Source organism: Hylobates moloch, unplaced genomic scaffold (assembly GCF_009828535.3).
Source record: "Hylobates moloch isolate HMO894 unplaced genomic scaffold, HMol_V3 SCAFFOLD_19, whole genome shotgun sequence".
Lineage (NCBI taxonomy): Eukaryota > Metazoa > Chordata > Mammalia > Primates > Hylobatidae > Hylobates > Hylobates moloch.
In genome coordinates this window covers 73,064,400-73,082,401 of record NW_026652294.1, presented here as the reverse complement: position 1 = coordinate 73,082,401, position 18,002 = coordinate 73,064,400, and the positions used below count along the sequence as shown (strand labels likewise).

General features: G+C 38.5%; 1 long non-coding RNA gene across 1 annotated transcript in view; it reads right to left on the bottom strand.

Moving 5' to 3' along the window:
- LOC131381966 (uncharacterized) overlaps window positions 1-16,788 on the bottom strand; it is a 43,184-nt gene extending 26,396 nt beyond the window's left edge. The window contains exon 1 of the long non-coding RNA XR_009211070.1: window positions 16,648-16,788. This is a non-coding gene — a long non-coding RNA (uncharacterized LOC131381966). The remainder of the gene's footprint in view (window positions 1-16,647) is intronic.
- Window positions 16,789-18,002: the final 1,214 nt, after the last annotated feature.

Here is an 18,002-nt window from a genome sequence, read left to right as displayed (position 1 = left end):
TGGAGTGGAAAATACAACCTAGCATTGTGGTTATACAATCCATGCTTTTAACCATGATGCTAGGAAATAAATGTGTAAGGGTGAAAAATTTAAGAACAGTGGAAATGTGCAGTAAATTTTGTGGGGGTCCCTCAGCAAGATTCAGATCACTCTGGTCTCATAATGAACACTATACAGGTCACTCAAGTCTCACTCTACTAACAGATGACTACAATGACATAGACTCTGCCAATGACTGACTTTAGACAGCTTAATCTCTTTCTGTTTCATTTTCCTCATACATAAAATAAGGAGAAATAACCTACATAGAAGGTTATTCCTTAAAGCGACATTTGTAAAAGTAAGTGACTGGAAACAACCTAAATGTCTGTTGATAGGAGGCTGGCTAAAAATTGTACACCTATAAAATGGAATATAATGCAGCCATAAAAAGTAATAAGATTAAATTATTTCAAACAAAACAACAGCCTGAAAAAATCAAATTGCAGGCACAGATAAGGGAAGTTGCTCAAGAGATAAGGGGGCTTGCCTAAGACATCCCCTCAGCTGCACAGATAAGAAAGACTATACAGGAGACTTGCCCAGACATACCTGCAATGGAAAATTCTGTCCCCTGACACATGCGCAGTAAGGGAAACAAAGCAACATGGAGTAACTCAAGCTAAGAGCCCACATCCACACTAGGAGGATGGGGTGGAATTACCAGAAATGCACACCTTAGGCAAATGAGATGCCCAGCCCCCTATCAGTTTCTTATAAAAGCCTCTGTATCCAAACTGTGAATTGGCAACCTATCTTTCCAGGATCCCTCTCTGTAGCAGAGAGCTATTCTCGTTCTTTCACCTATTAAATTTCTGCTCTAAACCTGAAAAAAAAAGGTAATAAGAAAGACCCCTATATACTGCTATAGAATGATCTCTAGGATATACTATTACATGGGATAAAAAACAACCACAGTGCAGAACAGGACATATACTACAATTTGCATAAGTAAGGATAAAAGGAAGAGATATATTCCTTTATGCTCATATTGCATAAATATAGGAAACTTCTAAAATCGGTTGCTTCAGGAGGAGAACTGAATTGGCGTGGGACAGAGAAGTGAGGAAGGAGAATGTACCAGTTAGGATCTCAGCAGGAAACATATGGCATATTCAAAAGGCGTCATCAAGGAGAGTTGAGTGACAGAATTATTTACAAAGTTGTGGACAGGGCTAAGGCACCCAACAAAGGATGCCGACACTTGCCAATGGGCAGCCTACAGAGGGGAATCATTATCATACCTAAGTCCTAAGGATGAAGAAGGGGAGTAAGTGGTTACTTGAATCCAAAGAGAGAGAGATATAGGTATAAAAGGGGCTACGGGACAGAAGCCACAGCCCTTTCCCAGATAAAGTCAGCCACTGTTCATCCATAGCCCAGCAGGGAAGGCGCTGGGGGAATAAACAGCCTCACCACACTCTCCTTCTGCACTTGGATCTCTGGACATCCTTAGGGATGAGGCTCTTGGGGCTCAAGGCAGAGTGGAGAGTAGATCTGAAGGCATACAGAGGGAATATCCACGCACAGACCGTACAGCATTTTTACTTCGTAAATTTAGAGCTATATAAATATGTAACTTATTTGAAAAGTAGAAAATGGCCGGGCCCAGTGGCTCAAAGTGCTAGCTTGTAATACTAGCACTTTGGGAAGCCGAGGCGGGCAGATCATCTGAGGTCAGGAGTGCAAGACAAACATGGTGAAACCCTATCTCTACTAAAGATACAAAATAGCCAGGCGGGGTGGCAGGTGCCTGTAATTCCAGTTACTCGGGAGGCTGAGGCAGAAGAATCGCGTGAACCCGGCAGGCGGAGGTTGCAGTGAGCCGGATGGCGCCATTGCACTCCAGCCAGGGCAACAAAAGCGAAACTCCGGAAAAAAAAAAAAAAAAGAAAAAGAAAAAAAGAAAAGAAAGGAAAAGACAAGACAAGAAAAGAGAAAAGAGCAGAGAAGAGAAGAAGAAAATTTTGCACACACAAAAGAGAAATTAAGAAGTAAAACGGAAATGAGGGACCAGAGCATATGCTCTCCAAGTCTCCTCCCCTCTTCAAATTCTACCTCTGTTTCTTTGGAGCGGCAGTTTTTCAACTAATCACAGTCCATGGCTCCACCTAGTGTCAAGGCGACGCTTCACCAAGCTCTGAGAACCATCTCATTCTAGGGGAATTCTGGGGCAGCCGGGCGGCCTCTGCCTCAAACCACTGATGTGTAAGCAGTTTTCACTGTGAATTACACCCACCTGGTAAATGATCGTATCCCCTTAAAGAAAAAAATACATCATCATCGTCATCATCATTATTATTGTTATTATTATTATTATTATTTGAGATGGAGTCTCCCTCTGTTGCCCAGGCTGAAGTGGTGCGATCTCAGCTCACTGCAACCTGCACCTCCCTGGTTCAAGCAATTCTCCTGCCTTGGCCTTCCGCGTAGCTGGGATTACAGGTGCCTGCCACCACGCCCAGCTAATTTTTGTATTTTTAGTAGAGACGGGGTTTCACCATGTTGGCCAGGTTGGTCTCGAACTCCTGACCTCAAGTGATCCACCCACCTTGGCCTCCCAGGGTGCTGGGATTACAGGAGTGAGCCACCACGCCCAGCCAAAATTAATTATTCTGAGACATAGAATAGTTATCATTTTAAACTATAGTGGAAATTTAAATTAAATTTTGAACTAAGTAATTATCTTTTTCCCATATTTCAAATTATTAAATAAATTTAGAGGTAAACAGCATGTGATCTACAACTCTAAATCTTCTGTAAGCCCACTTTTGAGCTTTCTACTCCCTAGTCCATTTGTCCTTAATGCAGTGATTCTCAGCCCTGACTACAAAATAATGTCCCCTGGGGAGAAACCTCCTACTGGAGACTCTAATATAATCTGTCTGGGGAGGGACTTAACATCAATATATATTTTTTAACCTCCCAGTTGTTGTAATGGGCAATCAAGGCTAGAAGCCCCTACTTAAGTGATTCCTTGCTGCCTACTAGGTGGATTTTGATTCCTAGTACATTTCTTGTCACTACTCAGGATGTGCTCACTCTGCTTTAGACAAACTAGGTTACTTGTAAAACAATTTCCCACCCTCTGTGCCCTTACATACCACACTCTCCGCCTTGAACACTCTGCCACCTGCCTCCATCTCAACTGTCATAGTTCTACATATTATTACAGGGCCTGCTTAAAGCCTACCTCCTTTGAGAATTTCCCTGCCCCTCATTCCCAAACAGATGTTTCTACCTCCTTTGCACCCCTGAAGATTTTTAAAATAACTTTTATGATCAATCTTCTTTTCTTAATAGAAAATAACCACAGTGATTGACTATTCTTTTTAACTTATCAAATGAACAATAACAATAAAGTAAGCCATTTCTGTGAGAAAAATGAGCACTCCCTGCATTAACAAGGGAATAAATTGGTGTTATGGCTTTTAAAAACCTAATCTGGCACTAAATGTCAAAATACATTCTGTTTGGCCCAACGTTTTCACTCCTAGGAATTTATCCTATGGATACAATCACATGTGTGGGCAAAAATACCCATAATGGAATGCTCATTGCAGCATTGTTCATAAAAGCAAAAGATGGGAAACAACTGAAATGTCTCATTAATAGAAGACAAGTTAAATAAATTATGGCACATAATATAGATGGAATGCTGCATTGTCATTTTAGAAATGAGATATATCTGTATTTGTGACCATAGAACAATTCTGAGACATAGCATTAAGTCCAGAAAAAGAAAGATCCAATAGTGTCATAGAATGCTTCTACTGTGTTCTGTATAAAAGCACAAATATATATTTGTCTATGCTTCCAAAGCACTGGGTATCTTTGGATGGATATACAAGCAACTGTCAACAACAACTGACTCTAGGGAAGCAAACTAGCAGGTTTGAGGTAACAACATTACAAAATAAAAACCATGACGCCATCACCAAATATAAGAATTAGAATACTACGAATACCTTTACATATACCCAGAGTCATAGGTAGCCCATCCAGAGCCTCTGTGCAAATTAGAAAAAAAGCTCCTCTTCTTTGGGTTGGACACAACTCTAAACCAAGGTGCACTGCTTGCCAAACGGAACACAGGCTACATTAATTACATGACCCACTTCTGCCCTGGTGTGCTTTCAGACTTATGTAAATGGAATTGTACTGTATATATTATCCTACAAATTATCTTTTTTACTTAACATTATGTTTGTAAGATATATCAATATTGTTACATGTAGTACTCCATTTTCACTGCTGTATAATATTTCATTGCATGTTTACGTGCTAAAAGAATTAACTCTATATCTCACTATTTCAGTTATGGGGTATCTATTGAAGGGTGAATATGACTAACTAAAAGAGAAATGAAGATCACCTAAAGATGGATAGAGGAACTCTGGACCTTATTTTAAGTCAGGGAAAGCCAGTGTGCTTTCATTTGATAAGAAATAATTGCATTATATTAGGCAAGAGTGAGCTGGTAAATGAGTGAGCACAACAGTAAATGTCTGGTGTCCATGCAATGAATATTTTATGTTCACTTATTTTCTCTATGGCATTTTCTGTCCTTTAATAAGCTTTTTCACTTTAATAATGTGGAAAATACAGTAATAGTGACAATCCATGCCTATTTAAGTAATAGGAGCACAAGATGTGAGCTTATTAGACAACAGCTATGACTGCAATGGACTCTACATCTTTTCATTTGGACTTATATGCAATTTCAATGTCTTTGCTAGCACATGAATGTAAATTCATTGCAGTAGATTTTTTATTCAGATACAGAATATTCGGTGCAATTTTTCTAAGTCGTTATAGTCAATTTTCAGATAACAAAAAGTCCAATAACTTCCAAAATAGAAGACAGAAAAATGGAAAAAGAAAACAAACTTACAAACAAAAGCCCAACCCCAATCAACTGACAAGAGAGCAATAAAGGAAGAGGGGGAAAGCAAAATAAAAGGTGGACAAATAAAAATTAAAAGTGGGGTGGTAGAAAATGTCTAGATATATTAATAATTACAATAAATATAAATCTAAACTTTATGGTGAAAGACAGATTGGGGAACAAACAAACAAAAAACCTCTAACTACATGCTCTTTCAAAAGAAAAACCTAAAACTTAAGACACAAAATGGTTGAAAGATGTAACAGGAAAACAGTAACCAAAAAAACTGAAGTGTATATTAAAAATCACACAAAATAGACTTTAAGAAAATAAGTATCATTAGAGTTAGACAGGGGCCACTACTTGATTTTTTTAAAGGTTCCAATTGTCAGTGATATAATAACTTCAAAGTTTTACACCTAGAAAAATTGTTTCAAATATATAAAGCAAATATTTACTGAACTACAAAGAGAAATTGCCAATGAGAGCTTTCAATATATCTCTCTCAATTACCAACAGACCATCCAAAGCAAAGACATTAAAAATATGGAAGATCTGAACAACACAATTAATAACACAATCAAATAGACAGATAAAAATTCTGCATCCAACAGTTGGCAAATGCACTTATTTTTCTTAAATATCATAATGCAATTACAAAAATTGTCCATTTATTAGACCATATGGCAAGTCTCACGAAATTATAACACAGTCCTCATTCTCTGTGCACAAAGTAATTAAGTTAGAGACAATAACAAAAGATAAATCTGTAAAAGTTCTTATACATTGAAAAATGTGAAAACATACTTGTAGGTAATTCATGTGTCAAAGAAAAAATTATGGAACAAATGTAAAAATACTAAAAGCTGAATGATAATGAAAATATCACCTACCATGTTCTGTAAAACAGTCAAAGTCATTCTCTAAAGACAATTTATTAATTTGAAGGCTTGTTTTAGACAAGAAGAAAGGTTAAAAATTAATGAGCTTTGTGTTTAACTCAAGAAATTAGGAGGAAAAATAGAAAAACAATCAAAGTAGGAGGAAGTAGATAACAGAGATAAAAACAGAGGTTCAGAAAAAAGTAAACAAAGCTACAAAAAAAGAATCCACAAAATTAAAAGTTTTATTTTATAAACAGAGCAATCTCTGCTGAGATTGAGCGAGAAAAAAAAAAGAAGGCACAAATAAGCAATATTAGAATAAAAAGAGACCTAATCGCAGACAAGGCAAAGATTTTTTTTAGATGAGCTACTCTGAATCAATTAGGTCACATATTCAAAAACTTGGGTGAAATGGGCAAATTCCTAGAAAACTATAATTTACCAAAACTTACTCAAAAATAGAGAACCTGAATTGTTTTATATCTACCAAGAAATGCAATCAATATTTTTAAATCTTCCCACAAAGAAAATATTTAGTTCAGATATGTTTACAAATTACTTACACCAAGGTTTCAAGAAAGAGATCATTCCAATCTTTAAAAATGTCCTATAAAACAGAAAAAGAGGGACTATGACACAACTCACTCAATGATATTAATGTAACCTTCATAGCAAAACCAAATAAGGACAGGACAATAAAGAAAACTTTTGGACCAATCTCACTCATAAACATAGCTACAAATTCAAATAAAATACGAAAGAAACAAGCTTAGGAGTTTATTTCAAACAGATAATATATCATAAACAAGTTGAGTTTAACCAGAAATACAAGCGCAGTTAAACATTAGGAAATAAAAAATATGGCTAGGCACGGTGGCTCACACCTGTAGCCCCAGTGCCTTGAGAGGCCAAGGTGGGTGAATTACTTGAGCCCAAGAGTTAGAGACCAACCGGGGCAACATGGTAAAACTCCGTCTCTATAAAAAAAAATACAAAATTAGCCAGGCGTGGTAGCACATGCCTGTAGTCCCAGCTACTTGGGAGGCTGAGGTGAGAGAATTGCTTGAGCCTGGGAAGTGAAAGTTACAGCGAGCCAAGATGGCACCACTGCCCTCCAGCCTGGGCAACAGAGCAAGACCCTGTCTCAATAATAATAATACTAATACTAATAATAATAATAATAAAGAAAAGAAAATATAAAAATATAATTCACTGGTCAGGCACAGTGGCTCACGCCTGAAATCCCAGCACTTTGGGAGGCCAAGGCAGGTAAATCACCTGAGGTCAGGAGTTTGAGACCAGCCTGACCAACATGGTGAAACCCTTTCTCTGCTAAAAATACAAAAATTAGCCAGGTATGGTGGCGCATGCCTGTAATCCCAGCTACCTGGGAGGCTGAGGCAGGAGAATTGCTTGAATCCAGGTGGCAGAGTTTGCAGCGAGCTGAGATCACACCATTGCACTCCAGCCTAGGCAACAAGAGCGAAACACCATCTCAAAAAAAAAAAAGACAAAAAAAAAAAAAAATTATATATATATATATATATATATATGATTTACCACATTAACAGATTAAAGGGGAAAATATGATAATCTCAAAAGATGCAGCAGATAATGAGAAGGAGACTTTTTAAAATCAGGAACAAGACTTAGAAGCCCTATTTACTTCTACTCAACATCATAGTGGATTTTCTAAGTGCATTAAGACAAGAAAAAGAACCAACGAAGCATAAAGATTGGGAAAAGCAATAAAAGGTAGGAGTATTGGAATATACTTCATTCATAAAGATATAATTCTCTACACAGAAAGTCCCACAAAATCTACAGGCAAATTCTTGGTAATAATAACAGAGCTGGCCGGGTGCAGTGGCTCACTCCTGTAATCCCAGCACTTTCGGAGGTTGAGGAGGGCAGATCACCTGCAGTCAGGAGTTCGAGACCAGCCTGATCAACATGGAGAAACCCCATCTCCACTAAAAATACAAAATTAGCTGGGTGTCGTGGCACTTGCCTGTAATTCCAGCTACTCAGAAGGCTGAGACAGAAGAATCGCTTGAACCCGGGAGGCAGGGGTTGCGGTGAGCCGAGATCATGCCATTGCACTTCCAGCCTGAGCAACAAGAGCAAAACTTTGTCTCAAAAAGAAATAAAATAAATAATAATAGCAATAACAGAGCTAACCAACATGGCTGAATAGAAGACCAATACGCACAACCAAATATATTTCTAAGCATTGGCAACAAACAGAAAATTTAAAAAATAAAAAAGCAGTTTACCTTATGATATGGTTTGGCTGTGTCCTCACCCAAATCTCAACTTGAACTGTAACTCCCATCATTTCCACATGTCTTGGGAGGGCCTCAGTGGGAGGTAACTGAATCATGGGGGTGGGTCTTTTCTGTGCTGTTCTTGTGAGAGTAAATATCACGAGATCTGATGGTTTTATAAGGGGGAATTCCTCTACACAAGCTTTCCTTACCTGCTACCATATAAGACATGACTTTGCTACTCCTTTGCCTTCTGCCATGATTGTGAAGCCTCCCCAGCCACGTGGAACTGTGAGTCCATTAAACCTCTTGTTCTTTATCAATTACCCAGTCTCCGGTATGTCTTTATTGGCAGCATGAGAAAAGATTAATACACCATAACAACAAAAAAGTATAAATTACATCTAATGAAGTTATAGGAGACCTATATGGAATAAATTCTAAAACTCTATTTGATAAACATCAAAGAAGATCTACTATAGAAATAAATAGGGGGGGCGGAGCCAAGATGGCCAAATAGGAAAAGTTCCGGTCTGCAGCTCTCAACGTGAGCGATGCAGAAGACAGGTGATTTCCGCATTTCCATCTGAGGTACCGGGTTCATCTCACTAGGGAGTGCCAGACAGTGGGTGCAGGACAGTGGGTGCAGCACACCATATGCTAGCCGAAGCAGGGCAAGGCATTGCCTCACTCAGGAAGCACAAGGGGTCAGGGAGTTCCCTTTCCTAGTCGAAGAAAGGAGTGACAGACGGCACCTGGAAAATTGGGTCACTCCCACCCTAATACTGCGCTTTTCCAACAGGCTTAAAAAACGGCATACCAGGAGATTATATCCTGCACCTGGCTCAGAGGGTCCTACGCCCACAGAGTCTTGCTGATTGCTAGCACAGCAGTCCGAGATCAAACTGCAAGGTGGCAGCGAGGCTGGGGGACGGGCACCTGCCATTGCCCAGGCGTGATTAGGTAAACAAAGCAGCCAGGAAGCTCGAACTGGGTGGAGCCCACCACAGCTCAAGGAGGCCTGCCTGCCTCTGTAGGCTCCACCTCTGAGGGCAGGGCACAGACAAAAAAAGAGCAGTAACCCCTGCAGACTTAAATGTCCCTGTCTGACAGCTTTGAAGAGAGTAGTGGTTCTCCCAGCACACAGCTGGAGATCTGAGAACAGGCAGACTGCCTCCACAAGTGGGTCCCTGACCCCCAAGCAGCCTAACTGGGAGGCACCCCCCAGTAGGGGTCGACTGACACTTTACATGACCGGGTATTCCTCTGAGACAAAACTTCCAGAGGAACGATCAGGCAGCAGCATTTGCATTTCACCAAGATCCGCTGTTCTACTGCCACCGCTGTTCTGCAGCCACTGCTGCTGATACTCAGGCAAACAGGGTCTGGAGTGGACCTCTAGCAAACTCCAACAGACCTGCAGCTGAGGGTCCTGTCTGGTAGAAGGAAAACTAACAAACAGAAAGGACATCCACACCAAAAACCCTTCTGTACATCACCATCATCAAAGACCAAAAGTAGATAAAACCACAAAGATGGGGAAAAAACAGAGCAGAAAAACTGGAAACTCTAAAAAGCAGAGCGCCTCTCCTCCTCCAAAGGAACACAACTCCTCACCAGCAACGGAACAAAGCTGGACTGAGAATGACCTTGACGAGTTGGGAGAAGAAGGCTTCAGACGATCAAACTACTCTGAGCTACAGGAGGAAATTCAAACCAATGGCAAAGAAGTTAAAAACTGTGAAAAAAATATAGATGAATGGATAACTAGAATAATCAATGCAGAGAAGTCCTTAAAGGAGCTGATGGAGCTGAAAGCCAAGGCTTGAGAACTATGTGAAGAATGCAGAAGCCTCAGGAGCCGATGCAATCAACTGGAAGAAAGGGTATCAATGATGGAAGACGAAATGAATGAAATGAAGTGAGAAGGGAAGTTCAGAGAAAAAAGAATAAAAAGAAATGAACAAAGCCTTCAAAAAATATGGGACTATGTGAAAAGACCAAATCTACGTCTGATTGGTGGACCTGAAAGTGATGGGGAGAATGGAACCAAGTTGGAAAACACCTGCAGGATATTATCCAGGAGAACTTCCCCAATCTAGCAAGGCAGGCCAACATTCAGATTCAGGAAATACAGAGAACGCCACAAAGATACTCCTCGAGAAGAGCAACTCTAAGACACATAATTGTCAGATTCACCAAAGTTGAAATGAAGGAAAAAATGTTAAGGGCAGCCGAGAGAAAGGTCGGGTTACCCACAAAGGGAAGCCCATCAGACTAACAGCTGATCTCTTGGCAGAAACTCTACAAGCCAGAAGAGAATGGGGGCCAATATTCAACTTTCATAAAGAAAACAATTTTCAACCCAGAATTTCATATCCAGCCAAACTAAGCTTCATAAGTGAAGGAGAAATAAAATACTTTACAGACAAGCAAATGCTGAGAGATTTTGTCACCACCAGGCCTGCCCTAAAAGAGCTCCTGAAGGAAGCACTAAACATGGAAAGGAACAACCAGTACCAGCCACTGCAAAAACAAGCCAAAATGTAAAGACCATCAAGGCTAGGAAGAAACTGCATCAACTAACACATAAAATAACCAGCTAACATCATAATGACAGGACCAAATTCACACATAACAATATTAACTTTAAATGTAAATGGGCTAAATGCTCCAATTAAAAGACACAGACTGGCAAATTGGATAAAGGGTCAAGACCCATCAGTGTGCTGTATTCAGGAAACCCATCTCAGGTGCAGAGACACACATAGGCTCAAAATAAAGAGAAGAAGGAAGATCTACCAAGCAAATGGAAAATAAAAAAAGGCGGGGGTTGCAATCCTAGTTTCTAATAAAACAGACTTTAAACCAACAAAGATCAAAAGAGACAAAGAAGGCCATTACATAATGGTAAAGGGATCAATTCAACAAGAAGAGCTAACTATCCTAAATATATGCACCCAATACAGGAGCACCCAGATTCATAAAGCAAGTCCTTAGTGACCTACAAAGAGACTTAGACTCCCACACAATAATAATGGGAGACTTTAACACCCTACTGTCAACATTAGACAGATCAACGAGACAGAAAGTTAACAAGGGTACCCAGGAATTGAACTCAGCTCTGCACCAAGCAGACCTAATAGACATCTACAGAACTCTCCACCCCAAATCAACAGAATATACATTTTTTTCAGCACCACACCACACCTATTCCAAAACTGACCACATAGTTGGAAGTAAAGCACTCCTCAGCAAATGTAAAAGAACAGAAATTATCACAAACTCTCTCTCAGACCACAGTGCAATCAAACTAGAACTCAGGATTAAGAAATTCACTCAAAACCGCTCAACTACATGGAAACTGAACAACCTGCTCCTGAGTGACTATTGGGTACATAACGAAATGAAAGCAGAAATAAAGATGTTCTTTGAAAACAACGAGAACAAAGACACAACATACCAGAAACTCTGGAACACATTCAAAGCAGTGTGTAGAGGGAAATTTATAGCACTAAATGCCCACAAGAGAAAGCAGGAAAGATCCAAAATTGACACCCTAACATCACAATTAAAAGAACTAGAAAAGCAAGAGCAAACACATTCAAAAGCTAGCAGAAAGCAAGAAATAACTAAAATCAGAGCAGAACTGAAGGAAATAGAGACACAAAAAACCCTTCAAAAAATTCATGAATCCAGGAGCTGGTTTTTTGAAAAGATCAACAAAATTGATAGACCGCTAGCAAGACTAATAAAGAATAAAAGAAGAATCAAATAGATGCAATAAAAAATGATAAATGGGATATAACCACCGATCCCACAGAAATACAAACTACCATCAGAGAATACTACAAACAGCTCTATGCAAATAAACTAGAGAATCTAGAAGAAATGGATAAATTCCTCGACACATACACCCTCCCAAGACTAAACCAGGAAGAAGTTGAATCTCTGAATAGACCAATAACAGGCTCTGAAATTGTGGCAATAATCAATAGCTTACCAACCAAAAAAAGTCCAGGACCAGATGGATTCACAGCCGAATTCTACCAGAAGTACAAGGAGGAGCTGGTACCATTCCTTCTGAAACTATTCCAATGAATAGAAAAACAGGGAATCCTCCCTAACTCATTTTATGAGGCCTGCATCATCCTGATACCAAAGCCTGGCAGAGACACAACAAAAAAGAGAATTTTAGACCAATATCCTTGATGAACATTGATGCAAAAATCCTCAATAAAATACTGGCAAACCGAATCCAGCAGCACATCGAAAAGCTTATCCACCATGATCAAGTGGGCTTCATCCCTGGGATGCAAGGCTGGTTCAACATACACAAATTGATAAACATAATCCAGCATATAAACAGAACCAGTGACAAAAACCACCGATTATCTCAATAGATGCAGAAAAGGCCTTTGACAAAATTCAAGAACCCTTCATGCTAAAAACTCTCAATAAATTAGGTGTTGATGGGACGTATCTCAAAATAATAAGAGCTATCTATGACAAACCCACAGCCAATATCATACTGAATGGGCAAAAACTGGAAGCATTCCCTTGGAAAAGTGGCACAAGACAGGGATACCCTCTCTCACCACTCCTATTCAACACAGTGTTAGAAGTTCTGGCCAGGGCAATCACGCAGCGGAAGGAAATAAAGAGTATTCAATTAGGAAAAGAGGAAGTCAAATTATCCCTGTTTGCAGATGACATGATTGTAGATTTAGAAAACCCCATGGTCTCAGCCCCAAATCTCCTCTAGCTGATAGGCAACTTCAGCAAAGTCTCAGGATACAAAAATCAATGTGCAAAAATCACAAGCATTCTTGTACACCAATCACAGACAAACAGAGAGCCAAATCATGAGTGAACTCCCATTCACAATTGCTTCAAAGAGAATAAAATACCTAGGAATCCAACTTACAAGGCATGTGAAGGACCTCTTCAAGGAGAACTACAAACCACTGCTCAATGAAATAAAAGAGGACACAAACAAATGGAAGAACATTCCATGCTCATGGGTGGAAGAATTAATATCGTGAAACTGGCCATACTGCCCAAGGTAATTTATAGATTCAATGCCATCCCCATCAAGCTGCCAATGACTTTCTTCACAGAATTGGAAAAAACTACTTTCAAGTTCATATGGAACCGAAAAAGAGCCCGCATCACCAAATCAATCCTAAGCCAAAACAACAAAGCTGGAGGCATCACGCTACCTGACTTCAAGCTATACTACAAGGCTACAGTAACCAAAACAGCATGGTACTGGTACCAAAACAGAGATATAGATCAATGGAACAGAACAGAGCCCTCAGAAATAATGCCACATATCTACAACCATCTGATCTTTGACAAACCTGACAAAAACAAGAAATGGGGAAAGGATTCTCTATTTAATAAATGGTGCTGGGAAAACTGGTTAGCCATATGGAGAAAGCTGAAACTGGATCCCTTCCTTACGCCTTATACAAAAATTAATTCAAGATGGATGAAAGACTTAAATGTTAGACCTAAAACCATAAAAACCCTAGAAGAAAACCTAGGCAATACCATTCAGGACATAGGCATGGGCAAGGACTTCATGTCTAAAACACCAAAAGCAATGGCAACAAAAGCCAAAATTGACAAATGGGATCTCATTAAACTAAAGAGCTTCTGCACAGCAAAAGAAACTAGCATCAGAGTGAACAGGCAACCTACAGAGTGGGAGAAAATTTTCTCAACCTACTCATCTGACAAAGGGCTAATATCCAGAATCAACAATGAACTCAAACAAATTTACAAGAAAAAAAAAAACAACCCCATCAAAAAGTGGGCAAAGGATATGAACAGACACTTCTCAAAAGAAGACATTTATGCAGCCAAAAAACACATGAAAAAATGCTCATCATCACTGGCCATCAGAGAAATACAAATCAAAACCACAATGAGATACCATCTCACACCAGTTAGAATGGCGATCGTTAAAAAGGTCAGGAAACAACAGGTGCTGGAGAGGATGTGGAGAAATAGGAACACTTTTACACTGTTGGTGGGACTGTAAACTAGTTCAACCATTGTAGAAGTCAGTGTGGTGATTCCTCAGGGATCTAGAACTAGAAATACCATTTGACCCAGCCATCCCATTACTGTTTATATACCCAAGGGATTATAAATCATGCTGCTATAAAGACACATGCACACGTATCTTTATTGTGGCACTATTCACAATAGCAAAGACTTGGAACCAACCCAAATGTCCAACAACGATAAACTGGATTAAGAAAATGTGGCACATATACACCATGGAATACTATGCAGCCATAAAAAATGAAGAGTTCATGTCCTTTGTAGGGACATGGATGAAACTGGAAACCATCATTCTCAGGAAACTATCACAAGGACAAAAAACCAAACACCGCATGTTCCCACTCATAGGTGGGAATTGAACAATGAGAACACATGGACACAGGAAGGGGAACATCACACTCCGGGGACTATTGTGGGGTGGGGGGAAGGGGGAGGGATAGCATTAGGAGATATACCTAATGCTAAATGACGAGTTAATGGGTGCAGCACACCAACATGGCACATGTATACATATGTAACAAACCTACACATGGTGCACATGTACCCTAAAACTTAAAGTATAATAATAATAAAATTAAAAAATAAATAAATAAAACAAGACATTCAAAAGGAAGACTTTCTATTGTAAAGTTAACAGTTTTTCCCAATTTGACCTACAGATTCAATGTAATTTAATGCCAAATCACGCTGTTTTTTTCCCAAGAAACTAAGCTGATTCTAAAATTTATATGGATGAACAAAGGTCAAAAATATAACAAAGACTCTTTTGGAGAAGAATAAGGTAGGAGGTATGCTCTATCCTATTTGAGGACTTTGATTACAAAGTTCATTAAGAGAGTGGTATTAATGCTGCAATACACAAATGGGTTAATGGAATAGTAGAGATTTGGGAAACAGATCCACATATATTTGGACATCATATATAACAGAGGTGGTATTGTACATAATCAAGAAAGGGAGAATTAGTCAATAAGCGGTGCTGGGAGAATATGGGGAAAAATGAAATTGGATTCCTACCCAACATGATACATAAGTCAATTCTAGATGCATCCAAGACTTGGACGTGAAAGCTGATATTTTAAACATCTATAGGATAATGTCTTTAGTTTCCTGGGGTAGAGAAAACACATACGAAAAAAAAAGCCTTCTCTGAAACTGAAAACACAAAACACCCCAAAAAAGCTTATCTAAAACTGAAGAGATGAACAAATTTGACTTTGTTTTTCAAAATACTCCAAACAAGAATTTGTAGACAAGCCACAAGCCAGTAGTAGATATTTGCTAGATATAACTAGTGGTATGCCAATACATGTTTTAAAAACCTAGCTTTGCAGAGAGGAAAAAAGCCATGATTTGTTGGGTTTGATTCTTTTCAAGGTGGAAAAGTTTATTTCAAGCCACCAACATGATGTTGCTAAACATGAGGTTAGGAAGAGATACACAAAATCTCTCTGATGAGACTATACAAGCCAGCTCCAGCACACCACTGCATATAACACTAAAGGATTTGTTTCCAGAATGCATGAAGAACTCTTTCTATTTATCGACAATTAAATGACAAGCAATGCCACAAAAAAGGGAGGGATGAATAGTCATTTTGCAAAAGAGGAAATATGAATGAAGAAAAAATATATGAAAAGATTCTCTACTTCATAGTGATCACATAAATGTAAATTAAGACTATAATGAGTAAACATATTATACTCTTCTGATGAACTAAAGTTAAGTATTACTGCTGGGTGCAGTGGTGGATGTCTGTAGTCCCAGTTACTTAGGAGGCTGAAGTAGGAGAATCACTCGAGCCCAGGAGTTTGACTTTAACCTGAGCAACATAGTGAGACCCTGTCTCTAAAAAAAAATTTAAAAAGAAATATTACTATATTAATTTTTCCCAAAGACAGATCAACGGGAACTCTTAAACAATGCTAGTGTGAACATAAATTGGTACAACCACCCTGGAATACGATTTGGCATTGTCTTACAAAGTTAAGTACTATACATTCTACAATCCAGCAATATGTAAGCTCAGGTATATATTGTAGAGGAATTCTTGCACAAGTGTACCATTAAATATGAATATGAATATGCACAGTAGCACTTTTTGTTAAAAACATAACAACCCAAATGCAGTCTGTCAAGGTTTGTTCATGGAAGTAGAACTACTAAGATAAATTGACAAAACGGATTTATTTTTATTGTAGAGACTTGACTGTATGCAATTGTGGGAGCTGGTTATAGTCTCTATGGGAGGCTGTTGTTTCTGTGTCTAGTGCTGGAGCTGAAGTTCACAGGACCAGTGGTCAGGAGATAGAGAGCAGGAAGTGAGGACAAACTGGAATCCACGAGGATGGACTGGAATCTGCATTGGTCTCTCACCACCTCCAAACCTCTGGTGCCATTTACCATGGAGTTAAACACACCTCTGACCCAAGAGTTAGAGAAGCTGAAGCATAAGATCCAGAGGAGCTGGAGGAGCTATGGGCCCTGCACCTACCTCCTGAGTGTTAGGAAATACAGCTAATTTCTTCACTTTCACCTTCCACGTCAGGCAGAAAATGTCTCTCCAGATTCATCTAGTCTATTTTCATATGAGAAGTTTAAGAGGCCCAGAGAAGTGAAGTGACTTGTTACCTAGAAGCCTGTTTAAAAAAAACAAACAAACAAACAAACAAAAAAAGTCTTATGCATCTGAAACTCTTCGTAAGAGAGTGCATGTCAGTATTTTGGATCTAGGTACAGGATCTCCGAGGGATATTCTTGACTCGTTCTTTTGCCAATTGCCTCTGATTATATCACATAAGAGGGCTTAGGTAGCTTTGCAATAATAGTTCTACTAATTATTCTCCAAAGGAAATTCCTCATTCCACTGCAAATACATGTGATCTTAAGACTGATTTCCCCCAGAATCACTACAATATAATCGTATCTAAATTTGAGCACAGCACCTAAATATTCATTTTATTTAAATGTGAATTGCTGCATTCAAGCTAAGGCTGAGTTCTCCATACGAGATCCAAATTTGGTACCAATTTGGTAACCATAATCCATGGTTACTCTGTGACTACTAATCTGGGGGAAAAAGAAAACACTCTTTGGCAGAAGAGGAAAAGTACATTCCTAATTTTTCATTTCCAGATTCTTAGCCACTCATCCAGGATGAATGTTAAAACCATTATCAAAACATAGCCTCAGAAATAAAATTCTGTTAGGGAGATAATAATAACTCTTTGTCAATGAATTTACTTTGAGCAATAATAATACAACAAAGTTCTAGTACTGCGAAAAAGTTTGGCTAATCTCAAGAAAATTGTAGCAAATGCAACTTGTAGTAATTTCTTTATCTAAAAATATTGGGCCAAAAGAAACTAGAGTTTAAAGTAATTTTATATTAAGTGTTTTGCTGTGGTTTTTAGATTTTCAATAATACTTTATTTTAAATCATCTCAGTGATTTAAAAGAGTATCACTTTTAAATGACAGACAAATTTTAATCATTTATCATTTTAAATGATATAAATAAATTTTGAGTGGGAAACTTTTTGTAAAGAAAATTTTTTAATCATTTTTAGTTTCACAAAATAACAAATTGGAAGGTAATAATGTAAATTTGTAAGTTTTTCTCTGCAAAAACTATGTCATAAAAATCTTTAGATGGTGTGTTTCATTACTGACTTTAAAATAAAATTTAATATAAAAATATGATTCATAGCTAACTTTTTCTGAAATGTGTTTCTTTTTTTACAAAGTGAGATGCATCAGTACTTCTTTCGTTTCTATGCAATAATATTGTCACTCTCCCTTTTCTTTCTTATTAACCGATTTGGACTCTATTTCTAAGATAGTGTATAAC